The following is a 25610-nucleotide window of genomic DNA, read 5'->3' as shown; positions in this document are numbered from 1 at the left end:
TTTATTCTGGAGAGGCAAGGCTGGTATAATATTTGCAAATCAATCAATGTGATTCATCAAATAAACAAAAGGAAAGAGAAAAAATATATGATAATTTCAATAGATGCAGAAAAAGCATTTGACAAAATCCAGCACCCATTCATGATTAAAACTCTCAGCAAAGTGGGAATACAGGGAATATACATCAACATGATAAAGGCCATCTATGACAAACCCACAGCCAACATCATACTCAATGGGCAAAAATTAAAAGCAATTCCCTTAAGATCAGGAACAAGTTGGGGGTGCCCCCTTTCACCACTCTTATTCAATGTAGTCCTGGCAGTCCTAACCACAGCAATCAGACAAGAAGAATTAAAAGGCATCCAAATTGAAAAAGATGAAGTAAAATTATCATTATTTGCAGATGATATGATATTGTATATAGAAAACCCTAAAGTCGCAGTCATAAAACTACTGAACCTGTTAAATAAATTCAGCAAGATGGCAGGATATAAGATTAATACTCAGAAATCAGAGGCATTTTTATATACTAACAATGAACTGCCAGAAAGAGAAATTAAGGAAACAACCCCCTTCTCTACTGCAACCAAAAATAAAAGTACCTAGGAGTAAATTTAACCAGGGAGATTAAAGACTTGTACTTGGAAAATTATAAAACATTGATAAAAGAAATCAGGGAAGATACAAACAAGTGGAGGCATATACCATGCTCATGGTTAGGAAGAATAAACATCATTAAAATGTCTATATTACCCAAAGCAATTTTTAAATTCAATGCAACATCAATTAAAATACCGATGACATAGTGTTCAAAGATATAGAACACATATTCCAAAAATTTATATGGAACCAAAATAACACACAAAACCACGAATAGCCTCAGCAATCTTGAAAAGGAAGAATAAAGCGGGAGGTATCATACTTCCTGATATCAAATTATACTACAAGTCCATTGTACTCAAAACATCCTGGTACTGGCATAAGAACAGGCATATAGATCAATGGAACAGAACTGAGAATCCAGAAATAAACCCACAGCTTTATGGACAACTGATATTTGACAAAGGATGTAAGAGCATACAATGGAGTAAAGAAAGCCTCTTCAACAAATAATGTTAGGAAAATTGGACATCTACCTGCAAAAAAATGAAACTAGAGTACCAACTTACACCATTCACAAAAATAAACTCAAAATGGAAGAAAGACTTAAATGTAAGCCTTGAAACCATAAGCATCTTAGAAGAAAATATAGGCAGTAATCTCTCCGACATCTATCGCAGCAATATATTTGCCAATTTATCTCCATGGGTAAATGCAATAAAAGACAGGATAAACAAATGGCACTATATCAAACTGAAAAGCTTTTGTACAGCTAAAAACAATAAGAACAGAATAAAAAGACAAGCTACACAATGGGAGAACAAATTCGACAATACGTCTGATAAGGGGTTAATAACCAAAATTTGTAAAAAAAACTTGTAAAACTCAACACCAGGAAGACAAACGATCCAATAAAAAAATGGGCGAGCCTGACCAGGTGGTGGCGCAGTGGATAGAGCGTCGGACTGGGATGCGGAAGGACCCAGGTTCGAGACCCCGAGGTCACCAGCTTGAGTGTGGGCTCATCTGGCAAAGAGCTCACTAGCTTAGACCCAAGGTCGCTGGCTCCAGCAGGGGGTTACTCGGTCTGCTGAAGGCCCACGGTCAAGGCACATGTGAGAAAGCAATCAATGAACAACTAAGAAGTCGCAACGCGCAACGAGAAACTGATGATTGATGCTTCTCATCTCTCTCCGTTCCTGTCTGTCTGTCCCTGTCTATATCTGCCTCTGTAAAAAAAAAAAAAAAAAAAAAAAAAAAAAAAAAAAAAAAAAAATGGGCGAAAGAAATGAATAGACACTTCTCTAAAGAGGGCATACAGATGGTGAATAGTCATATGAAAAAATGGTCAACATCACTAATCATTAGAGAAATGCAAATTAAAACCACAATGAGATATCACCTCACACCAGTCAGAATGGTGCTCATCAACAAAACAACACAGAAGAAGTGCTGGGGAGGATGTGGAGAAAAGGAAACCCTCCTGCACTGCTAGTGGGAATGCAGACTGGTGCAGCCACTGTGGAAAACAGTATGGAGATTCCTCCAAAAATTGAAAATCGAACTGCCTTTTGACCCAGCTATTCCACCGTTAGGAATATGCCCCAGTACACCATAGCAGTGTTCCAAAAGGAGAAATGCACCCCCATGTTTATGGCAGCATTGTTCACAATAGTGAAGATCTGGAAACAGCCCAAGTGTCCATCAATGGACGAGTGAATTAAAAAGCTTTGGTACATATATACTATGGAATACTCCTCAGCCGTAAGAAATGATGACATAGGATCATTTACAACAACATGGATGGACCTTGATAACATTATACTTAGTGAAATAAGTAAATCAGAAAAAACTAAGAATATGATTCCATACATAGGTGGGACATAAAAATGAGACTCAGAGACATGGACAAGAGTGTGGTGGTTGGGGGGGGAAGGTGAAGGGGGAGGGGATGGGCACCAAGAAAACCAGATATAAGGTAACAGAATACAATTTGACTTTGGGTGATGGGTTGCAACATAATCAAATGTCAACATAACCCGGAGATATTTTCTCTGAACATATGTTCTTTGATTTATCAAGGTCAACTCATTAAAATTAATAATAATAAAAAATAAAAAAAGAAATTAAAATTGCATAAAAAGTAGAGCATGTACCAATATACGAATTTCAGATTTGGAATCAGCAATGCAGAGATATATAGAAACTGTTCTAAAACCTCATGCATCAGAAATTTTTTTTAAAAATTGTTCCCCAGTGTTATATATGTTTTACTTACATCTGTGCTGAGAATTCCAGATCTCAGTAACACTGCGACTGTTAGAATTAAAGTTTTAAAATTATTACTCTGCTGCTTTATCATATATTAATTACACATACAAGTATATCATTATAAAATGTGAGCACTAAAGCAAAAACGATGGTCTTTATTACATACCGCTCGGAGATACACAGACAAAATCATTACACTTAAAAGTCACTTTTAGTATTCTCTCTTTATATTACCGACTATACGTTTAGGTTCATTTGTTTCTTGTTTTATTTTTAAATACTTATTTTTAAAAATGTATTTCTAAATGTAAATGTAAAATGGTTATAGATTTCTAAACTCACATCTACAAAATAAGGCATATTCAAAAATATCTAGGATCTGGGCTTCCCTCTCCAGACTATTTTTTTCTTCTTCTTAAAGAGAAACATCCTCTCCCTCCACCAACGTTTAACTTATTTTTTCATTGTGCACTTATTATTTTGTTAATATAAATATATATTTTTAAAAAGTACCTATTTTTCAATACTCTTTGTATCTAGGAAGATTCTTGCCTTTGTTCTGTGTTTGCCTACACATGCTCAATACTTTTTCCACAGCACCCTTAATCCTTCTTCTTTTTGTTTGTAATCTACTGGTTCCTTATAAGTAATAATTAAAAGCAATAATAAAATGTGTTACTAAATCCTGCTTTCTCTAGTTCTCTCTCTTTCCCAGCATCTTATCTAAAGCAATTGAGTTTAATGCACAGTTAATATCATATATACAAGGTCATAAACAAGACATTCTATCCCATATTCTCTTTAGAGTTTGATAATGCTATTCACATTGATTTAACTTCCATTTTAAATCAACCCCATCCCTAAATATTCTCTAATTTCTTTCCTTCACTTCCTAGAAATTATGTCTTGAATATTTAAAAACATTATCTCCTGAATATAACATATGTTCAACTTTGAATCATATTTATTTATTTATTTTTTAAAATTTTTTCTTTATTTTTTATTTATTCATTTTAGACAGGAGAGGGAGAGACAGAGAGAGAGAGGAGAGACAGAGAGAGAGAAGGGGGGAGGAGCTGAAAGCATCAACTCCCATATGTGCCTTGACCAGGCAAGCCCAGGGTTTCGAACCGGCAACCTCAGCATTTCCAGGTCGACTCTTTATCCACTGTGCCACCACAGGTCAGGCTGAATCATATTTATTAAATACATTATCTAACTTTAGTTTCATACTTTAATGAAATTATTAAATACATTTGTTAAAATTAAAATTGCACCCCCATCCTATTTTCCAACTTCCAAAAGATTTTGAAATTAGTTGTAGAAAGTAGGAAATGATTCTTTCTATCAAAATGTCAATGAAAAAAAGCTCAAATCGGGTCAAAATAAGACTTACGGCATATGGCACCTGATAAGTTGTCTAGCCTTATAAAAAGCATATATGCTAGGAACTTGAAGATCTGATAGATTTATTACTCCTAAAACGTCCTCCAGTTTCCAGACATACCTTTTAAACCTTTTTCTAGAGAATCCTGGATAAATTTTCTACTTGATATGATTTATAATTGCATACATGTTAACAGAAATTTCTACAAAATTTTCATATATTTTTTTTTAATTTTTTTTTCTTTTTTCTTTTATTTATTCATTTTAGAGAGGAGAGAGAGAGATTGAGGAGAGAGAGACAGGGGGGAGGAGCTGGAAGCATCAACTCCCATATGTGCCTGACCAGGCAAGCCCAGGGTTTCGAATCGGCGACCTCAGAAAATTTTCATATATTAAGAGTATTTTATGCTCTGGCCAGTTTGCTCAGTGGTAGAGCGTTGGCCCAGTATGTGGATGTCCCTGGTTCGATTCCTGGTCAGGGCACACAGAAGAAGCAACCATCTGCTTCTCCACCCTTCCTCCTCTCCCTTCTCTTTATTTTTCTCTTCCGTTCTGTAGCCAAGGCTCCACTGGAGCAAGTTGGCCCAGGTGCTGAGGATGGCACCTTGCCTCACCTCAGGCACTATAAAGGCTCCAGTTGCAATGGAGCAACGGCCCCAGATGGGTAGAGCATCACTCCCTAATAGGTTTGCCAGCTGGATCCCGGTAGGGCATATGTGGGAGTCTCTCTCTGCCTCCCCACTTCTCACTTAAGGAAAAAAAAAAGTATTTTAGTTACATGACCTTTAACTTTATATTTGTTTAAATATCTATCTAGATATATTTTATTTTAATACATTATCCCAGAAAAATTAATTTAACAAATATTTATTGAACTCTTCTAGATAATGTAAACATTAACTTAAACTAATCCAGAAGATCAAAGCAAGAGCAACAGAAACTGAAAATACTCTTTGTTTGAAACAAAATACATGTTACCTCGTAATGGACTGCTATTACTTTATATGCTGCACAAAATGGAGTTTCAATAACATAAGCCACATTCTTTCTATTTTGATAAAAGTAAGAACCATGTAATTGTGGTTAAAATTGATAAAATAGATGCAAGATGGATCAAATGGAAGTAATTTACCTGTTGGCAACTTGGACCCATAAGTCCCCCCTTTCATTAAGTATATCATGTTATCTCTGTTGTTAGTCATGAGTATGGCTGCAACTTGGAACTTCATTTTTTGTAAACTTTTTTTATACCATATACTTTGTTTTGTCAGTAATGTGAGAACAGGGATTTATAAATCATACTTATTGTGTACCTTTTATTTGCCATTCACTGGTATAGGAGTTAGTGTTAACAGTAACTCAGGTACAACTCAAGCCTTCTGATACTTTACCTCTTAGAAGACACATGCAACAGGCACTTCTAATGCAGAGAGGAATCTAACAAGTGGACCTTCCTTATTGAAAATCTTAATATGAAGCAATCAAAGGAATGTGGAGCAAGATTCCAGGTACCTGGCTGGACTTAAGTAGCCCTACAATATAATTAGATTTTATGGCACGGGATCTGCTCTTAAATCCCAAAATCTAATGTCACCTTTACTTGGCAATTGTGCATCTGAGAGTGTAATATTGTGTTGGCCAGGAGAAAAATAAAAACTTATTCCACCTTGAACTTTATTGTATTTTTGCCAACAATTTAAAGAGATCATAAAGCCACTGATCTAAAAATCATAATGCAAATATTACTCTGGCAATCACAAACTCATACATTAGATTTCATGAGGTTTAGATTTTGTGTAAATGTATATTTAATATTCTTTATATTTGCAACGAATTGTGAAGTAGATTTGTTCTAAACATGCAATGTTTGGATAGATGAAAATCATATAATTGTTAAATAAGATATATATGTGTATATCTTGAAGATCTGATAGATTTATATCTCCAATATACTATTGAAGAAACATATTAACAATTTTAGTAAGTTACAAATACAATTTTGAACTTTGATTTTCCACCTTTACAAGAAATTGACTAGATATCATTTCATGACTTTAATGAAGAGTTTCAACATCCACACCTATGCTTACATGAAATCATTTTTATGGTGAGTTAAATCTATAAAAGTATACCATAGAAATATCAATTCTTTTTTCTGGAGGATGCAATAAGAGTGTAAAGAAGTTATATATTTTGAAAAATAATTAAAGAAATTAAGAAGAAAATGAAGTGACATAAAGTTATGCTAGGATGACTTTAAAAATTATAATTAGTTTGTTTATATTTTTATATCATAACAAAGCATTTATCTATGCCCCCTGTGAGCTTCAGTGTTATCTAGAACATTGACTATATATAGGTTAGAAAATCTGTCTTTTTTGCATGGACATAAAGATTGATGAAGTCTTAGAGGGGATCCTACATTTAGGTCAATCAACATTTATGATGTTTTACAGGTTCTTTTCCACTTGATATATATTGCACAATTAAATGTATAATTTTTTTGTGCATATGGTTTTTATCAGAGTATATAATGACAATGAGAGAAAAAGTAAATTTGGAGGGTGAATTCAGTATCATTAATTTAATGGTGCAGTAGGAATACAGTAGGATCTAACACTGAGCTGGCCCATGATTACACTTCATCTTCTTTATAACATAATCATCAGCATATACATTTGAAACACAGACATCAATGTTCTGAGATTTTAGAGAAGCTGTAGCTTTACTTCAGGATACAAGGTGGTGCTGTTTCATTTTACAAACAAAAACTTGCAGTTACCAAAAGCTAGCAAAGCTAGGATGAGGACATATCTTATAAAGACAGCAAGAACACAGACACAGTCAATTCTATACCTTGACATTCCAGTGATGATTTTGTTTAATGGAAAATAGATAGGTTACATCTATATACACCCCACAATGTAAATACAGAGGCAATAACAGTATGTAACCAAGGATGAAATGTTCATATGTTAGTAGTTTACTGAGTCCTGTAGCCTGCAATATTTAAAGTGGCTCTGAAGACTTTGACCTTAAGGGTATAGAAATATGTGCTTTATGAAAAGTGAGTGAAGTTAAGGTATATTTCCAGTTCTTATTGGCTTTCTGTACTGACAACAAACTATTTTTTCTGTTTTAGTAAATAAAAATCATAAGTCCATCTTTTAATTCCCAATCTATTGACTGATAATATTAACCAAGACATAAAGCTCCACTGCCTTATATCTATTCACATGCTAATCACCATCATCAACTTAACTGTATTAATTGATATGCTACAAAAAGTGAGTCTTTGTTTCATATCAATCTTTCTCTGTATTTATTATTACTTTGCATAGAGAATATAAATGAGAACTCATGGTCTTATTCCAGTATCAGATTTTTTGTGTGATATCAGTCAAATTAAGTAACATTTCTGTGCCTGATTTTTAATTCAATTTTAAAATATGCTCAACAGTAACATTTTCATAGAAGTTTTTGAGGTGTTTGTAATGTTTGTAAAACAAATTGTTGTGTTTTCTTTTAAGTCACAGACATGTTTGTTTACTGAAAATTGGTAATGCCGAGAAATTTAGTTGTTTTGTGTAAGTTAATATCCTGGGAGATTTTTGCAAACATGATTGACAGCTCTAACAATTTTATCTAGTGTTTCTTTATACCTTAATCTATTTATCTTACTAGATGTCTTAGCTACTAAAAATAAAACTAACTCAAAATCTCTGCTGAGTACTTATAAACGGTTTACTTATTTTTTCACTGTCTTTTTACCATGACATATCAGTTATTTAAATGTTAGTATTAATGGAAATTTACTTTTCTTTTTATACTTTTGCATTTTTTTTACTAAAAGCTGCCTTGTATTTTTAAATAATAGGGAGTAAAGAACAGTACTATTTACTTATTTTGGCATAAATAGACTTATTTAAATAATGCTTTATGCTCAGTTTTAGTGACAGAATAAATAGTAGACTTATTTATTGATAATATTATATTACATGGTGTTATTTATTCTGTGGAGTACAGAAATGTCATTAACATAACCTTGAATAGAAGTTTATGCCAGCAGAATTTAAGTCAATGAGGACATAGAAAGCAAGGTAGTTCATTTAATAACAACAACAAAACAATAATAATGTTGAATATATACTAACTAACTAGGCTTAACGTGCTGACAGGAGATGTCATGACCTCTGATAGATCCTTAAAACTTAAGTCTACACACTATAGCAGACATATTTGAGATTTCTTCCTTTAAAAAGCATCTCATATTTCTGTGGCATGATATAAATTACGTCTTTGAATTATAAAGAAGCCAGATTTGACAAATAACTGTGCAACTATGTGTGGTCTTGGACAAATGAGCCTCTTTTTTGAGTCAGTTTCCTGTGTCTATAAACTGGGATACTACTTATTTACCTTAGAGCTAGATTAATGATCATATAAGATGATTCACATATATCAATAGTACCTAGCAATAGTAAATAGTCAATAAGAATTAACTAATTATTATAGTATCTGCTTTCTAGTACACACAATTTTTTTAAGTCTCTGAAAATATCCTCAAAATAATTATTAAATATTACTGCTTTGTTTCTGTAATAGTTAAAAATTAGTTCATTGTTTCCAAAGAGAACAGTATGGAAAAAAGATGCAGGGCTGCAGAGTAAATTTTTTAATGAAGAAATCTGACAAAAACTACATTAGTCAAGTGATCAAGGTTTACATCAACAGTGATGTCACTCTGATAGTATGAATTCTTAATGTGATATGATGCAATGCTATCTTTCCTTTGTGGTCCTCCTCAAAAAAACACATAACCCCTGGCTCATCAGAAGATAAACAACAGATAAATGCTGAGAGATAGTTTATAAATTTCTGATGAGTATGCCTCTAAATGATCATCAAAAACAAGGAAAGCCTGAGAAAATGTCACAGCCAAGAAGAAACTTAAGGAGTCATATGACTAATTACATAGATGTAAAAATATATGAATCTTAGTCACATTCTAATAAATTCTCTAACTTGAGAGACAGCACTTGGCCATTATCACCACAACACTCAGAAAACAGTCACCATTAACATTAGGTGATGACATTCTTTATAGCTCTCCACCCTAAGAATATGGATGAAATAATGGATAGATTAAAGATACATTCTGCTTTTAAATTAAAGTGAGAAGATAATACATACACTCTATTAGTAAAAATTCAATTCTATTTGAATTAAACACAAGAAAATGAAACAGGAAAACCCAAAGGATCTGATGAGCTTTAGATAAATGTTTCTTCATCGTAGGACATGGTATTTGCAAACATTGAGGCTAAAGCAAAGGATTTATGAAACCCATTATGAGGTTGAATCATTTTGTTTTTCTAAAATCTACATGTTTCAGTTTTTTGCAGTATCGATTTACTCTGGCTATAAATGATGAGGTAATTAGCTGCAGGATAGAGCTTATTAATAGGCCTATAAACATGACTGCCTGAGCCAGCTGGGTAACTGATCCTCGTTCTGGTTACACAGCTCTGAGTCAAGGATTGTATTTACATCAGGCTATGTAAGCCTGGAGAAAGTGATAAATGATATTTGGGCTCATGCTGGCTATTTGGGACCTCACCTTATTATTGTATTTTATATTATGTAAACTCAAAGATGGATGGGGAGTACTTGGCCCAAAGGAGATGGTCCCTGGCACATATCGACTAGCTTGCATTAACACTGCGTCAGGCTTAGTTATCCAAGACTACGTTCATAAGGCAGGGCTAAGAGGGGAACAGAACACCTCTGAAGTCACTCACAATCAGAAATCATTATTGGTAACTGCTTGTGAAGGTTTGAGGGTACATATTGTTGTCTTACAGTTGGCTCTAGATTGATTTCTCCTTTGTGTTTTCCAATTTTACTGAGTTTCTTCAGTATCCTTTATTTTTATTTTATTTTGGTTTCTCACAATGCTCTCCTGGTGGAGTTTTATTTTTTATTTCTTTGATCTATGCAAGAAAGATGAGTCTTCCCATATTCACCTGATGCCTTGTCTTTGAGAAACAGACAAAAAGAAGTTCATTCAGAGTCGACTTCAAACAATACAACCTATTCACAGTTTTTATCTCTTTTTTCTTTTTATCAGAGAGGGGAGGTAAACTGCCTTTCTTTTTTATATCTGAGATTACTGATAGGGATGATATTTAATTAGAATGTTTACTTTCCCATTTAGAGCAAGCAAGATTTTTTCTCTAGTAGAAATATGACAAAGTAGCAAGTTGTGGCAGCCTCCAAGATGTCTAATGAGTGGCACCTTCTGGTATTCTTAATCTTGTATAATTACTTCTCAACATCTCACTTTCACAGATAGGTTGAGGGCCTCCTCCATGGCAGACTGCTTTGTCCTTTGGCAACGTTTACTCTTAGTAAAGTTGTCTTCTTTACTGAAATCTGCCTACCCGTAGCTTTCACCATCTGGTCCTAGTTTTAAGTATTATATCACCCATTCGTTCTTTCTACAAATATTTGTTGATTACTCGGTGTGCTAACACTTAGCAGTGTTTTAGGCATAAATGTACACAAACATGAACTAAACACACAGAATCCCTGGTCACATGAAGGTTATGAATACTAGGAGGGGAGACAAATAAGTAAACAACATATATACGCTAATTTCAGTAAGTGATGAGCACATTTAGGAAGCACATCTAAGATTATGGGATATAAATTGACTAGCAGAAGGGACTATTTTGGAAAGATTAAACAGGGTAAGTCAGCCCCTTTTAAAGATGAGGCACTTAAGGGACAGAGAGGAGAGGCGATTCTCTCACACTGAGAACATGGCTAAGTGACCAGTTCTATAGCCTCCCCTCTTCATCATTCTTTTATATAAGTAAACCCTGTGTGACTTATCTAGTGGTTTGTGTGACTTGCATTTCCATCATTTGTTCCTATGTTTGACACAGAATAATAGAGTAGAAATATATTATAATTTCCACACTTTATTCTTTCTCATAGATTATACAAATTATATTATTATATTTTGTTATGGTTGAAGGAATTTTTTTTTGGTAAACATAATAGTTCCTTTTGATTCCTCTTGTCAGCATCTTCATTTCTGACTTTATATTTTGGTTCATTGTTGATTGACTGGATCTGACATTCAGGAATTTATTTTTCACAAAGGTACTGCATTATCAGAGTAATTTTATATTTGATAAAATCTCCTTGCTTGTGCAATAAAGTAATATCTGGTCAGTTTTTGGGGAGTCTTGGGCCCCTTTTAATTTTTTTCTGAGAACTTTGTACAAATGGATTTATTATCTACTAATATTGAACATTATGAAGGGCAGTTTGAAATAATCCTCTGTATTTTTTCTTGTAAGTGTCTTTATGTATCTGCCAGATGACTAAAACTTCTTTCTTTATCCTGGACAATAAATAATATAATCTGGGTGTGAGTCATTGTTAGTTGCTCTATATCAAGCATTTCCTGGAAAATGGCATACCACTCAGTCTAGAGATGCCTTCTTCTTTTAGTATAGATATCTTTTTCTTATACTGTGTTATTGACTAATTTCTCATTGTATTTATTGAGTTCTCTACTTCAGAAACATAAACGATCCTGATGTTTGATTATCTGATTTATACAACTAATATCTGCTTTCACTGTGATTATTTTGAGACTTATGTCTGCATCAGAATTTCCATTTTATTTTTTTCTATCCAGTTCCTCTGTTTCTTCACATTTTAATCTTCATTTCCTTTCTTAGTCTCTTAGCTCTGTAGTTGTTCTTTTTTAATTCATTGTCTTTTTACAAATCTCTAAAATTTTTCTTTAAAACAAAAAACAGATTTCACACTCTTTCTTAGTTGTTCTAATACAGCAATCTCTACACCAAGTACAACTTATCCATTTGAGGTGGTTGGAGTATTTAGATTCAGTAACAGAGAAGACACAGCCCTCTTGTTATGACTGGACAACCCAGAGAGAAGTTTACTTTTCACTTCACATAGCAGCTCAGGGTGTATGTCTTAGATGGGAGGTTTGCACTCCATATCGGTACTCAAGGATTTGAGCAAATTATGACTCTGGATCTTCATCACATAGAGTTCATGTTCATTCTAGCCATTGCCCCCCTTATGAGAAAGGCAAAAACAATAACCAGTTTCCATTGAGTTTTACACATCTTATATTTCTCAGCTTGCATTTTTTTAGACCAAATAGTTATTATTTATTTTTTGTTCTGCAGTATATTTGTATATTTCTTATCATTTCATTTTCTTTGGGTGGTACTTAGAGAGTTCTGCCAGATTTTCTGTTTGGGCTGATATATTTTGTTTAGGTTCTCTTTGACTTTCTTCTGAGATCCATTCTATTTTTCCTCTGAAGTAACTTTTGTGGACCATGCATTTTATGTTCTAACTACATTTTTTAGTTACTGTGTCTTTAAGCAGGGGACTCTGGGAAAAAGCTAGAGGCAATACCATGATGCTCTAATTTTACTTATTTGCTCTTTTTTCATCATCATTGGAGGTTTATGAAATTAGCTTGTTCCCTTTCCCTTTTTTTAACTGCAAATATATTTAAACTTTTTAAATTATACCGTGTGTACATTTCACTGATGAAAAACAGTACTTATTAGGCTTTTCTAAACTACCATGATCTTTACTAGAAGTATTAGTGTAATTAATTTTCCTGTATTTTTATTATTTTTTGTACAGGCTATGAGACTTGAGACTGTTAACTTGTTTGCTATTGTGGTGATAAACAATATTTAGAATAGCATCTGAATAGTAAACTGTCAAATCATTGCTGTGGGTCTCAATCAATGAGCAATATACAAATGGTGATAAATTTGCAGATACAAGTCCCTATTTGACATGTTCATTAAGAAAGTTAAATGACCATGCAATAAGTATGTTTGAGGTCTCTCTTCCAAAAGATAGTGTAGGGAAATTCTCTACCAATCAGCTGGCCTTCCAGTAGAAATTAACACCCTTCAAATGAATTTCATTTCCCACATTTGGAAAAACAGCTGGAAATAATTTCTAGCTTCTGTGACAATTATTTTGTTAGAAATGCAGATAAAGACTTAAAGGAAAATCTAGTATATTCAGTTTATGACTTTGTGTTTTCAAACTGGTAAAAATAAAGAAAGTCTGCTATTATTATAGTAAATGAATGAACTGTTACTAATTCTCAATACAATGTTTCATCAAATGGAAAAAAAAACTTAACTAGTTTGCTTTATAATTTTGATACTATTTGTTTCTAAGTAAAATTTAGCTTTAAATATAAAAATACTAATACATTTTTAAAATATTATCAATACTATTATAAACATAATCATCAACATAAAAGACAACTTGTAAAAATAGTTTCCTTTGGACTGACAGAAAACATAGATTCTTTAGTTACTTTAAAAAGTGAAGTCTCTGAGAAAGAACCAATAATAAAACTTCAGGTTCAGTTACACAGAGAGCAGCAATTCTGTCTGGAATACCCAGCCTGAACTTGGGTTTATGATCGTCATGTGCAATGTATTCCTTATATTCCATTTTATTACTTTGCTCCAGTTTCATTTTTATAGACTGTCATATACTATATATGAACTCATTTTTTATGCTAAACCTTTTGGCAAACTCACCTCAGTATTCAAGGAATTGCCTGTTTATTTGAGAATTTGGCTTAATATAACAAAGGGGCAAATGGTATAGAGATGGCGAAAATCTGTTTTCTAGATTAACAGCCAATAAGCAGAAAATAGACTTGTACACAAGTTAGGCTGAGTAGCTAAATTTAGTTATGTTTATTTATAAACTATGTAAATCTTTCATTTGCATTGGACCACAGGTTTTGTTGAGCTTTCAAGTGTGAGACGAGCATGCTGTGCTTGCCCAATGCTGGGAGGGCTGGAACACAGGAAGGCATCCTCCTTTAGAATCCTTTACAGGGACATTACCCAAGATGGGTCACGCATCTTTGATCATTGTGCTCCCTTTTAGAATTTCAATTTTTCAAAGGACATTATTTAAGTTCTAATGGTTTGCTAAATTGGGTTAAACTGTTTCTGAATTCTCTAGAGTAATAATCATATATGAGGGTGCTTAAGTGATAGCCACATTTGCATCACCTGAAAGCTAATTTTCATAATGCCATATGTACATGGTAAAAATATCACTTAATATATGTAAAACTCTATTTATGGTGCCCCTGAAAATATGTTCCTCCCACAGTCTTCTCCATCTCACTGATGGCAATAGTTCTTTCTCTTCAATATTATATTTACTTTGACCAAAATTCTGTTGGCTCTATTTTCAAAATATATTCAGAATGTGAACATTTATCATGACCCCAATAGCACCAGCCTGGGTTGGGTCACCTTGAGCTCTCGCCTGGATTATTACATAGCCTCCCATCTGCTATCCCTGCTCCCACGCTGGCCCTCAGGGTATATCTGAACACAGTACTCTGTTACATTCTAACATGTAAGTTGCATTGTGTCACTTAGAAGGCCCTCTCACAAAGTAAATGAGTACTAGCTACTTTTCACTGTATAGTATGATCATTAAAGGTTTTGTTCCAGTAAGGAAAAAGTTTACATATACTATATCTAATTAATATACATATTACCATACAAGGCACACATTCTGCTTAAAAGCACTAGCTGAAGAGGTAGACCAGTCTGAATTTAAATTCAATATTTACTGCAACTATCATATACTTAAAAAATTTCATTAATATCTCCAAATATCGATATTCTGATAAATTAAATGTGATCAAAATGATGTCATATTATTTTATTTTACTGTTATAATTTGTAAGATTGATATATTAGAGTCTAAACTGGGAAAAAGGTACCACTTACAATATTTATAACAGGGGTTTTAATTCTTGGAATTAATTAAAAAGGGAATGTGGAGTTTGGGAATCTATAAAGGGGATAATGAAATCACCCAGAGATTAGCAATAGCACGAAGCTACTGTCACCCTTAGATCAAGATCATAGGACAGATAGTGCTACTAAGAGATCAGAAGTCAGCCTTTCAAAACTAGAATCACAATAGGCCAGTAAGATGCAAGCTTGAAACACAGAGAAGTCACAATTAAATGAACTTCCCTGCAAAAATGAAGTTTAGAATAACGGTTTTCCCCTCCCCACTGACCTCCAAAATCCCCTGTCTCCACTACTAAAACTGGCAGAAGCCAACTCACAGGTGGATCCTGGAAAATTCACCCAAAGAGGTGAATGCTTCTCATGAAGAATGGAAGAGGGGAAGAGAGAACAGATTGGGAGCAATGGGCCCAGAACTAGCACAATCTGTCACCAAAGTTCTAAAAATCGGCTGTGTTGTCTAGAGGATACTAAAGTATCCATGCAAAGAAGCAATTTTAACTTGTATGGCATAATAAATATATTATCTGGGAGGATGGAGGAAAGGAAGGAAAGCTTCTTTACGAGCTGGGGTTAATAGATGTCAGAATTAACATTGACTTAAATGCAAAGGCAAATATTTCTAGTGGATCACAGATACTGGTCCATACTTTTAATACTTATGTACCATATATATAATAAGCCTTCTTAATGAGAATAACTAGTACGTATAACTGTCAACCAAGGGAGGATATCTAAAATCAAATTTTGAAAAGATAATTGTGCAGTATTATTTGAGATACTTTATTAATCTATAAATGTGAAGAAGCTATTGAGACATCTAAGTTATATAAAAGAAACAAAAAAAATAAAACAGTCTAAGTCCAGATGCAGGAATAAAGAGCAGAGCTGCTCACTGATGTGGACACACAGTCACCATTTATTATAATGGCTTTCATTCATGATCAATGGGAAAAATAAATCCCACAGGATCTTGAATTCATACTTATTATTTTGACTAATATATACTTTCAGTGTTAATGAAAATAAGTTTATAATGTAAAAGCATATCTTAGAAATGTATTTGTTATTAATTATGGATCTCCTTGCATCATGGTAATGTTGCATTTCCATTAAATAAGTTGAATATTCAAATACTTCATTTGAGATGCTTAAAATGTGGATGTAAGCTCAGACTTGCAATATTACAATCACTTAGTTTTGTAGGTAACTTGAGTTTTGTCAGCATTCCTTCTTACTGTGCTAACATAAAACTCAAAAGTAACGCACATATCCCTGAATTTTCTGAGGGAAAAAATTCCTATAGCATAGAAACTTTGTGTCAGAAAAATTAAGAACTAAATATTTGTATGTCTACAAGAAATTTTTTTGGTTTGATGCATTTTTTGCCTATAATAAGACAAAATCAGGCAGATATTAAATGTATTTGATTGTCTACTGAGGTAACTCAGTAGACATAGCCTGCTATTGTAATTATCAGCATCGGTTTAAAGTTTACAGAAGAAAAAACATGAAGCTAATGTTGTCATTAGAAAGGTGAAGAATAAAAAAGGAAATGAATATTAAATTAATGCAGAGTCAAAGCTTTGGCAGTAAGATTGGGTTCTTTATTACTAAAGAAGCTTTTTGAAAAGTAAGGTTATACAAACATATGAATCCTGGTCAAGTTCACAAATATAATTGGCATTAATATAATCAAGTCTCTAATCTTCATATTTTCCTTTTGAATATGATTTTGTATCGTATTTCAATTACTGTCTAGAGATTTCAGTTTATTGTTATCCTGTATTGTTTAATAGTAGAAAACTACTTCTTATAGGCTTAACAGTAATATAATTTTATATTTTAATTTATCTGGATTCCATTTATTTAATTATTAAGCTGGTGACTTTATCAGTAACTCATTAAAATAGTCCATAATTTTTTAGGAAAAAAAATTTATAATTTTAACAGGAAAATGCAAGAGCAATTAAATTGTTTTATGTTGAAAAGGTAGATAGAATATTGTAATTTAAAGCAGTAAATGAGCCCTAGCAGACTGATGACAACTAGAGAGTGGGTAGTGTAATCATACGGTTCAAGAGAATGACCTGAACACCATAAAGCCTCAATCTCCTTGGTCTTTGACTTGTTTACATTGCTGTTATTTCAAATTATTCTTCAGATTTTGCTGTTAAAAATAGGTTGACTCTTTTTGGGGGGGTATTAAATGGCTAAATTTCTTAGCTTTATCCCTTACCTTTCAGAGGTAATTGGGGAGGAAATTGATAAAACTTACTTTATATAAGTACTTAAAACAATTGTTTTTAACTTTCAAGTACTGAATATTTTATGAAGAAAAAAAAGAACAATATAAGAGGCATCCCTTTGTCTCTTTGTAACTAGTTAGGGCCTGAATTCCAAGAATAAACATCTCTCTGACTTTCAGTGTCTGCCAATTTTCTAGCATCTTCCTTAGAATTGGGGTTCTCCTCTGATAAAGGGTAGCAATGCATCAGTTAATTATAGCTACATTTTATGTTTCTCAAGAACTTTCACTGAAAAATTCATATCAATATTAGAAATATACATAAAGAGCTTGACAAAAAAGCCTGCTATTTTGAATAGTAATTTTCAAAGTGCTTTTTTTGTACGTGATTCCATTTGTTACTCAAACTTATAGAACTTCTCATGAATATAGATTAGAAAAGATATTCTTTACGGAGAAAGAGATTGAAAACTCAGAGGCAAACAGTTTTCCAAAATAAATGGAGTTCTCTTAGAAATGAGTTTTGATTTTGGATTGAAGACACTGCACCCAGCACTTTACTAGGCAATAGTTACCAGAAATTCCAGTGAAATGACACTGCTTGCCAATAATGGGAATTCCCATGGCATAGAATATTTTTATAACCCATAGAAACATTAACTTTCCCCTAGAATTTCACTACTGGAAATATCTCTTCTTTTCTGTTTGAATTCTTTTATCAGGGAGATTTTTGTCCTTTTTTTCTAGGAATTAAAAATTATTCATACACATATTTTCTCTAGACAATGAAGAGAGAAAACAGAACCGATGATACACCTTTTCATCCACCACAATGTCTAATGAAGTGTTTTTCATTTGGTATCACTTAGTAATTTTTTAATGTAAATGTCAGTATGATTTTGAAAATTTGTAAGAAAGAAAACTAACGAGAGATTAGTTTTTTAATCTCTCAATTTAAAGCATTATCATAAAGTTAATAATAAATTCTTTACTAATTTCTCTTATAAACTATGCAAATAATTAAGTATCCAAACTGAAGGAAGCATTTTGGACTATAAGTTAACCAGTTATAATAAAAACCAATAAAAGCATCATTATGTAAGGACTATTTAAGTCCTTATTAAAGGCTAGATTGAAATCTCACATTTAACACCCATTATGCAATGGGTGATGTGGGTGGGATATTTTGTGAAGTCCAGCAGCTTTATTTAACTGTGAAATCTACAAAGAATAGAAATATTCATGTTATGTGCTTATTTCATTAAAAATTTGGAATGAGTAGAAAATGGCTCTACATTACACGCCGAGCATGCTTAGAGCAAAACAACATGCTAGAACCAGTATGAAACCTTCCTAATTTAGGTATTCTTGGTAATGAGAATTTGGAGTAAAGTAGTATATTGTTAGGTTTACTTATGTTTTTGGAGTTATTTTTTTTTAATTCAGTACCTTTCAAGTAGAAATACTAACTTTCTTGGCTCAAAACAACAAACAGGCAATCTTCTATCCTTGCGGATATTCCTGTCTATAGCAAGAAGATAAAGGGGCTGATACTACTGCTTCTGCCAGAGTCATACATATTCCTAAGATTTCTTAATCATAACCTCATGGTTTATACAAATTACATATGTGAAAATGTTTCTGAATGTTTCACTTTAGCCCTGGATGACTGCATAATGACTGAGTTACTTACATAGTAATCTTGTCTCATTTAAATCAAGTAAATCAGAGAAATTATTAATGTCTTAAGCAAAGTCAACCATACTTCTAAAAATCTAAAACGATTTCAAGTTTAGCATATTAGCTATTACATAATATTAATTCAAATTTTCTTCTAGTTTTTTAAAATAGATTTCTTTATTCCAATGACAGTACTAGTATATCTGGAAAATATTTAATGAAATTTGAGAATTTAAAAATAGTGTAGTTAGAAAAACATATTGTATTTTGATAGAAACATTACAATACATTTTAGTTTGCGGATGTTAAACTTTACTATTCATTTGATGTCACAAACATCAGTACACTCAAGAACTTGTATTTGTTGTAATCAAAGAGATTACAATCCCTTTGTGCCTTTCTGAAAATATCCATGTCCGTTTTTCTGAAGTTCAGAGGTTTTTAATCTACTTCATTATTCATATGACGTTATTATAATAGTTCTTACATATTCAAAAAAAGGAATATTGATAACATTGAGAGGCTGGTCATAAGCAGATGTATTTTAGGTAACTTGATTCATATGTTGAGAACCCTTAGAGAAGGCCAACATGTGATTCGTATCTAAAGTTTTTTCTAAATATCTGGTAGAAATTGCCATAAAGATTCCCATTTATTTTAAACAAGTGTTTACTATTTTAAACATTGTAGTAGACATACTATTAAAAAAGCATGGTAGAACAAAAGCTTTTAAAAACCTGTTAGTGTTTTGTACCTATTTGGCTTTAACTCAAGATTGTCTTTTTAGTGGTTTAGTATCTATTCATGTCAGTTATTTCAAAAGATGTTCAATCTGTAGTTTTTATAATTTATACATAATTTAAGTTAAATCATTTGAATTAATTTTTAGTCACTACCACTGAACTAAAATAGTACACATTGCCTTAAATATGTATTAGTAATACAGTCATTTTCATCCATATATAATTAGGATTTTAAGTGTCTAATATTGCTCCTTCATATGTTGTTTAATGTATTAATATGTAAGTGATGAGTATGAAAAACAAAATTTTAAATAAGCCTATGAAAAATTATATGCTTATACTTTTTAACTTTCTTTGGAAGTTTGTTAATATAAAAATCATAGTGCAGAGATCATTTTACCATATCAGCCTGCTAAATAAATAACTAGTCTCTGTTGGAATGCCACCAAATGACAAAGCACTAACTACCTCATAAGACATTCTACTCTATTATTGTATAATGCTAATATTAGAGAGATAATCTTTATTTTAAATTGAAATTACAAAGACATTTTTATGCAGAGGTTACTTGGCTATAAAAATTATAGTTGCATTACTTCTTAATATTATTACTCTTAAGTGCCAGGCACCAGGTCAAACAATTACGAAACACGCAAGGCAAGGGGTATGGGCCTTTGACAATTCCCTGATTTCTTTACTGCAGGACCTAATGTTCTAATGTGCAAGTGAAATCTCCCAAAGAAGAAAATGACATGCAACATTTATTAGGTTTGTCTGGCCAAAAGTCACTGCTAATAGATCTTCTTCTATAAAATAGCCGACTAGGAAATACCAGAGAATAGGGCTGCTCAGTTCCTGGAGCTCCTTGTTCCCCCAAGATTGGAGATGCATTAGGGCCAGTGCAGGTATGTCTGGGGCGGGTGGCTGTGCATGCTCTCAGCCAGTGTCAATCTCAGCTGGCTGGCATTGCCACACCTTACTGGTTCTTCAATATTTTCAACAGTTTGTATGAATATCCCAGTGTCTTAACCTAAATGTGCAAGATAGAAGTAAGAAAGAAGTAGAAAAGAGATACAGGTATTTGGAGGAACAAACAAAAAAATGAGACTATATGGGCTCTCTTCCACTCTTGCCACATTCAGAAACCCATTAACCATCTCTATTGAATGAAGTAAGTGCATACCCATTAGAAAAGATTTTACTGGTGGGGCTTGTTGAATTAAGACACAAATGTAGTAATGTATAATATGAGGACAACACTATGATTTTTTTTTTCACTTTCAGAAATGTATTTAGAAATTTCTAGAAAGAAAATATAAAGTGCCCTGGCCGGTTGGCTCAGTGGTAGAGCGTCGGTCTGGCGTGCAGGAGTCCCGGGTTTGATTCCCGGCCAGGGCACACAGCAGAGGCACCCATTTGCTTCTCCACCCCTCCCCCTCTCCTTCCTCTCTGTCTCTCTCTTCCCCTCCTGCAGCTGAGGCTCTATTGGAGCAAAGTTGGCCCGGGTGCTGAGGATGGCTCTGTGGCCTCTGCCTCAGGTGCTGGAATGGCTCTGGTTGCAACAGAGCGATGCCCCAGATGGACAAAGCATCGCCCCCTGGTGGGCATGTCGGGTGGATCCCGGTCGGGCACATGCGGGAGTCTGTCTGACTGCCTCCCCGTTTCCAACTTCAGAAAAATACAAAAAAAAAAAAAAAAGAAAGAAAGAAAATATAAAGTGAATTAAATAGGTTTTACTCAATATTCTAAGATCCTAATAATTATTTTAAGCATTTACCTGCTATGAACAATGCTTTCACAGATTTTATGATAAAATGCATATTTCATTTTTAAGTAGAAACTAAATACTATTGGAATTATTATTTATCAAAGTAGATAAGATGAACTGACCCTGAAATGGTTTATTTTGTGAATGTGCATTTGTAATCATTTGGTTTAAAAAGTTCATTCCAATAAGCAAAGTAGGGAATTAATGGCTCCCATTTGTAAATTGGTGACATAACTTATTGAAATGCTCAATTATCTTTGGTCCATGAATTGTTCAATTATGCAAGCACAAATATGTCCAAATAAATACTCATTAAGGTGAGCATTATGCCCAAAATAAAAATGTTCTGTATTTTTACTATGTCTGCTCATAGTAAACTCCAGAGAAATGGATGAAGAGCAGCAATAAAAACCCCAAAATTTAGCTATAATTTGAAAAATTAGGTGCCCATTAAAGAGCAATAAAATGGGTTTGTTTAGAAAAATGCATACAATTAGCTTGTTAGATACATTCCTTGATTAGGAAATAATAAATGAAACCTCATATTAACATTCACATCCTTTTTTTTTTTAATAGAAGAAATGGTCAAGGGTGAAAAAAATAAGAATATCACTCAAGTCGTAAGTTAGAATAATAAATAGCACACACACTTGCCCTATACGTTCTTCAAACTCCGTTAAAAAGAAGGAGAGTTCATGCATCTCATTCAAACTTCAAAGCTACTTTCTCCTTTTTATGTTTAGACCAAAGCTTTCAAGAATAGAGGCCAGGTTTCCTTTACAATATAAAATTCAGAGCACCGCTTTGAAATTTAATAGAGCAGTGTTTGCTAAAGTAAACATTTTAGTCACAGTGCCTGAGATGCCTCCGTGCATCCGCAGCCTATTCTGTAGGTATTAAAGTGCTTCAAGCTATAGGACTGTCTCTTCCTCAACAGCCATTCAAAGAAGAGATAGAGTTTACGGAGTGCAACTTCCCACTTCTGCAAACAAAATGCACCTTTAGCATTAAACCAATTTTGAGGCTTAGAAAAATTCTGATGGCACTTTAAAAGTTGTGCTTTAGAAAAATCAAACAGGAACACGAAAATGAGGATCCCAGATTCCTGCTTGCACTACCACTACCCTCATCCACAACTACACAGGCCTGAAGAAAAAGGCTTCCCTAAGGAAGACAGAGGCGTGAGTTAGACAAGCATTTATAGCGATCAACACGTGGTATGAGAAGCCTTTTGTGTTATAAAATGGGTTACTAACACTGTTCCGTGAAAGGCTCCGTTTCTTTTATAGTGCATACCAAATTCAATTACGGAGAAAGAATGGTGGAAATTCTGTTCTTATTGAGAGTTAAACTAGCTTACTAAACCATGTAACTTTTTCCCAGTAAGCCTGGAATATAAACATGTATATGTATTAAAAGGACTTTTCTCCCTACATTGACTACTACAAGCTATCAAACATCTTTTTTATTCTTTCTGAATATTTATTTGTTTTAAAATTTTAACTATATTTCATTCAGAATATATTTAGATGGATCAAAAATTGAAAAAATAATGGTAGAAGACCTTGAAAATCCAGTGATCAATGAAAGGCATTATAAAAATGTTATTTTAACTTAAATTAGTTTATTTTGGGTGGCCTTTAATCATATATATATATATATATCCAAGTCAGCATGTTCATTTATAAAACCGTTAAGAGACTTTTCAAGCTATAATTAGAATGAATTTCTCTTATTATTTTCATCTTAGCAAGCCAAAATATATTTTAGAAAGTCCTATAAAAATGCAATATTTAGAAATACATGTATCGTCATAGTATAAAATCCACAATTTTATTAACAGTGAATAAATCGGAATAGGTAAATCTTCTTTAGATTTAAATTCATTTTAATAAGAGAATATAATTTTTATAATTTTCTTGTTAGCTGCATAATCCTAATTTCTCAACTACAAATATACATTGATCTTTAGACCTGTTAACTATTTTTAATCCATGATATTTTAAAATACAGTGTATTTAATAACTCATATGATCTTTACTTCAAATAAAATTAAAATAGAAAAAGAAAACAAAAAAGAAGGCATATTTCTCAACATGCAAGAGACAAATTCAAATGGATTCTACTGTTTGTTGTGTGATCAGTTAAATATGTTTTCCCCTAGCACAATAATCATAGCATTGCAGTTTTCTGGCAACAAATGGCTTCTGGGGGTCACCAAATGTCTCTGATTTGTTACAGTGTTAATCTTCCACAAAAGCTGTTTACTGCTTCATATACACTGAATGCCAGGAACATTATCCTTTAAATCATGCTAATTAATAGATGTATAAATGTTGAAAAGCCAAGTCTTTAAAGTGGAGTCATGAGTGAATACAGCAGACATTCCACACAGAACTAAAACAGAGTTCTTATGGATCATAAATGCTGATTTTTGTAATTATACATAGCTATTGTCATGCTGTGTATCTAACCAGATTGAAGTGCACTTCAGAAATATGTTTTAAAACCATCTGAAACTGAAAATGTACTAGCGGTGCTAAAGGGTTCAGTGGTACATTAGTAGATTACAGGGTTACATTTCTGCAGCTATTGTGTTTCTCTTGGATGTCTACATTTTAGAAGCAAAACAAAGGCTGGAGCTTCTGAATTTAATGACCAGACTTGACGTTATGCCATTGTGATATTTCTGTCACCATACTTTTTTGAACTTTCTTTTCTGAAATAAATAAAAATTACATTCAAAATATTTCTTCTCTTTTTTTGTCTGTAAATGGTCAGGCGTCATTTGCTATAACACATGATCTAGCGGAACCATCTAGAAGATTTTACTGTATTTTTAAATTTATTAAGCAGACACCACGTGTCTGGCACTCTTACATACATCACTGCTTTTAGACCCAATAACCATGCTTCCTACTATAAGGGAGATATTATATTTAGTGTTCATAAAAGAATGTTAGGAATTAAGCAGCTTGCTCTCGGTTTCACAGCTTGCTAAGAACCCAGTGATCAGAACTGTAGTCAAATTGAGTAGCGGTTGATACCGTGTCCTTGCATTAATAACTTCCATATATATATGTTACTCACATTAGTCTTGACTTTACATGCAAGGTTATATTTTAGCATGTGTTTATATCACAACAAGAAAACTTCTGCCCTGGCCAGTTGGCTCAGCAGTAGAATGTCAGCCCAGCGTGTGGAAGTCCCAGGTTCAATTCCCAGCCAGAGCACCAGGATAAGCACCCATTTGCTTCTCCACCATTCCCCCTCTCTATTCTATCTCTTTCTTACCCTCCCACAGCCAAGGTTCCATTGGAGCAAAAGTTGCCCCGGATGCTGAGGATGGCTCCATGGCATCCACCTCAGGTGCTAGAATGGCTCCAGTTGCAGCAGAGCATCACCCCCTAGTGGGTATACCCGTGGATCCCAGTAGGGCTCATACGGGAGTCTGTTTGCTGCCCCTCTCTCACTCCCCACTTTGGAAAAATACAAAAAAAAAAAAAGATAACTTCTAATATATAGTATAAAGAAAAAATAACTCAGGGGTATCAAAGGAAGGGACAAAACATGATTGAGTAGACGAAGTACAGTAAAATAAAGAAGTTGCAGAGATGACTCAAATTTCTCAAAATTGTACGGAAAATTTTAATTACCCTCTTATTTGAAGAATTATCTTCAAATTCAGATGGTGATTAAAAGGTAAATTAAATGTAACAGACAAAATATAAAGGGCTACTCTCTACCAACTAAAATATGAAGGGATAGCAGACTCTGTGATCATTAAATCTGGACTAAAATCCCACCTCTAACATTTCTTAATGTCTGTTCATAAAACATTCACTCACTTCTCAGAGCCTAGTCTCCTGATCCTTCAAACAAAATTTATAAAATTATTGCAAAAGTTACATAAGCATCGATTGGTTTAATAAGTAAAATGAATAAATACTTTAGAGTAAAAAATTCTGACTTCAACTCTAGCAATGTTATAAATTATTAATGTAATTTCAAGTTACTTAAATGCTCTT

Source organism: Saccopteryx bilineata, chromosome 1, assembly GCF_036850765.1.
Source record: "Saccopteryx bilineata isolate mSacBil1 chromosome 1, mSacBil1_pri_phased_curated, whole genome shotgun sequence".
Taxonomy (NCBI): domain Eukaryota; kingdom Metazoa; phylum Chordata; class Mammalia; order Chiroptera; family Emballonuridae; genus Saccopteryx; species Saccopteryx bilineata.
This window is presented reverse-complemented; position numbering follows the sequence as displayed.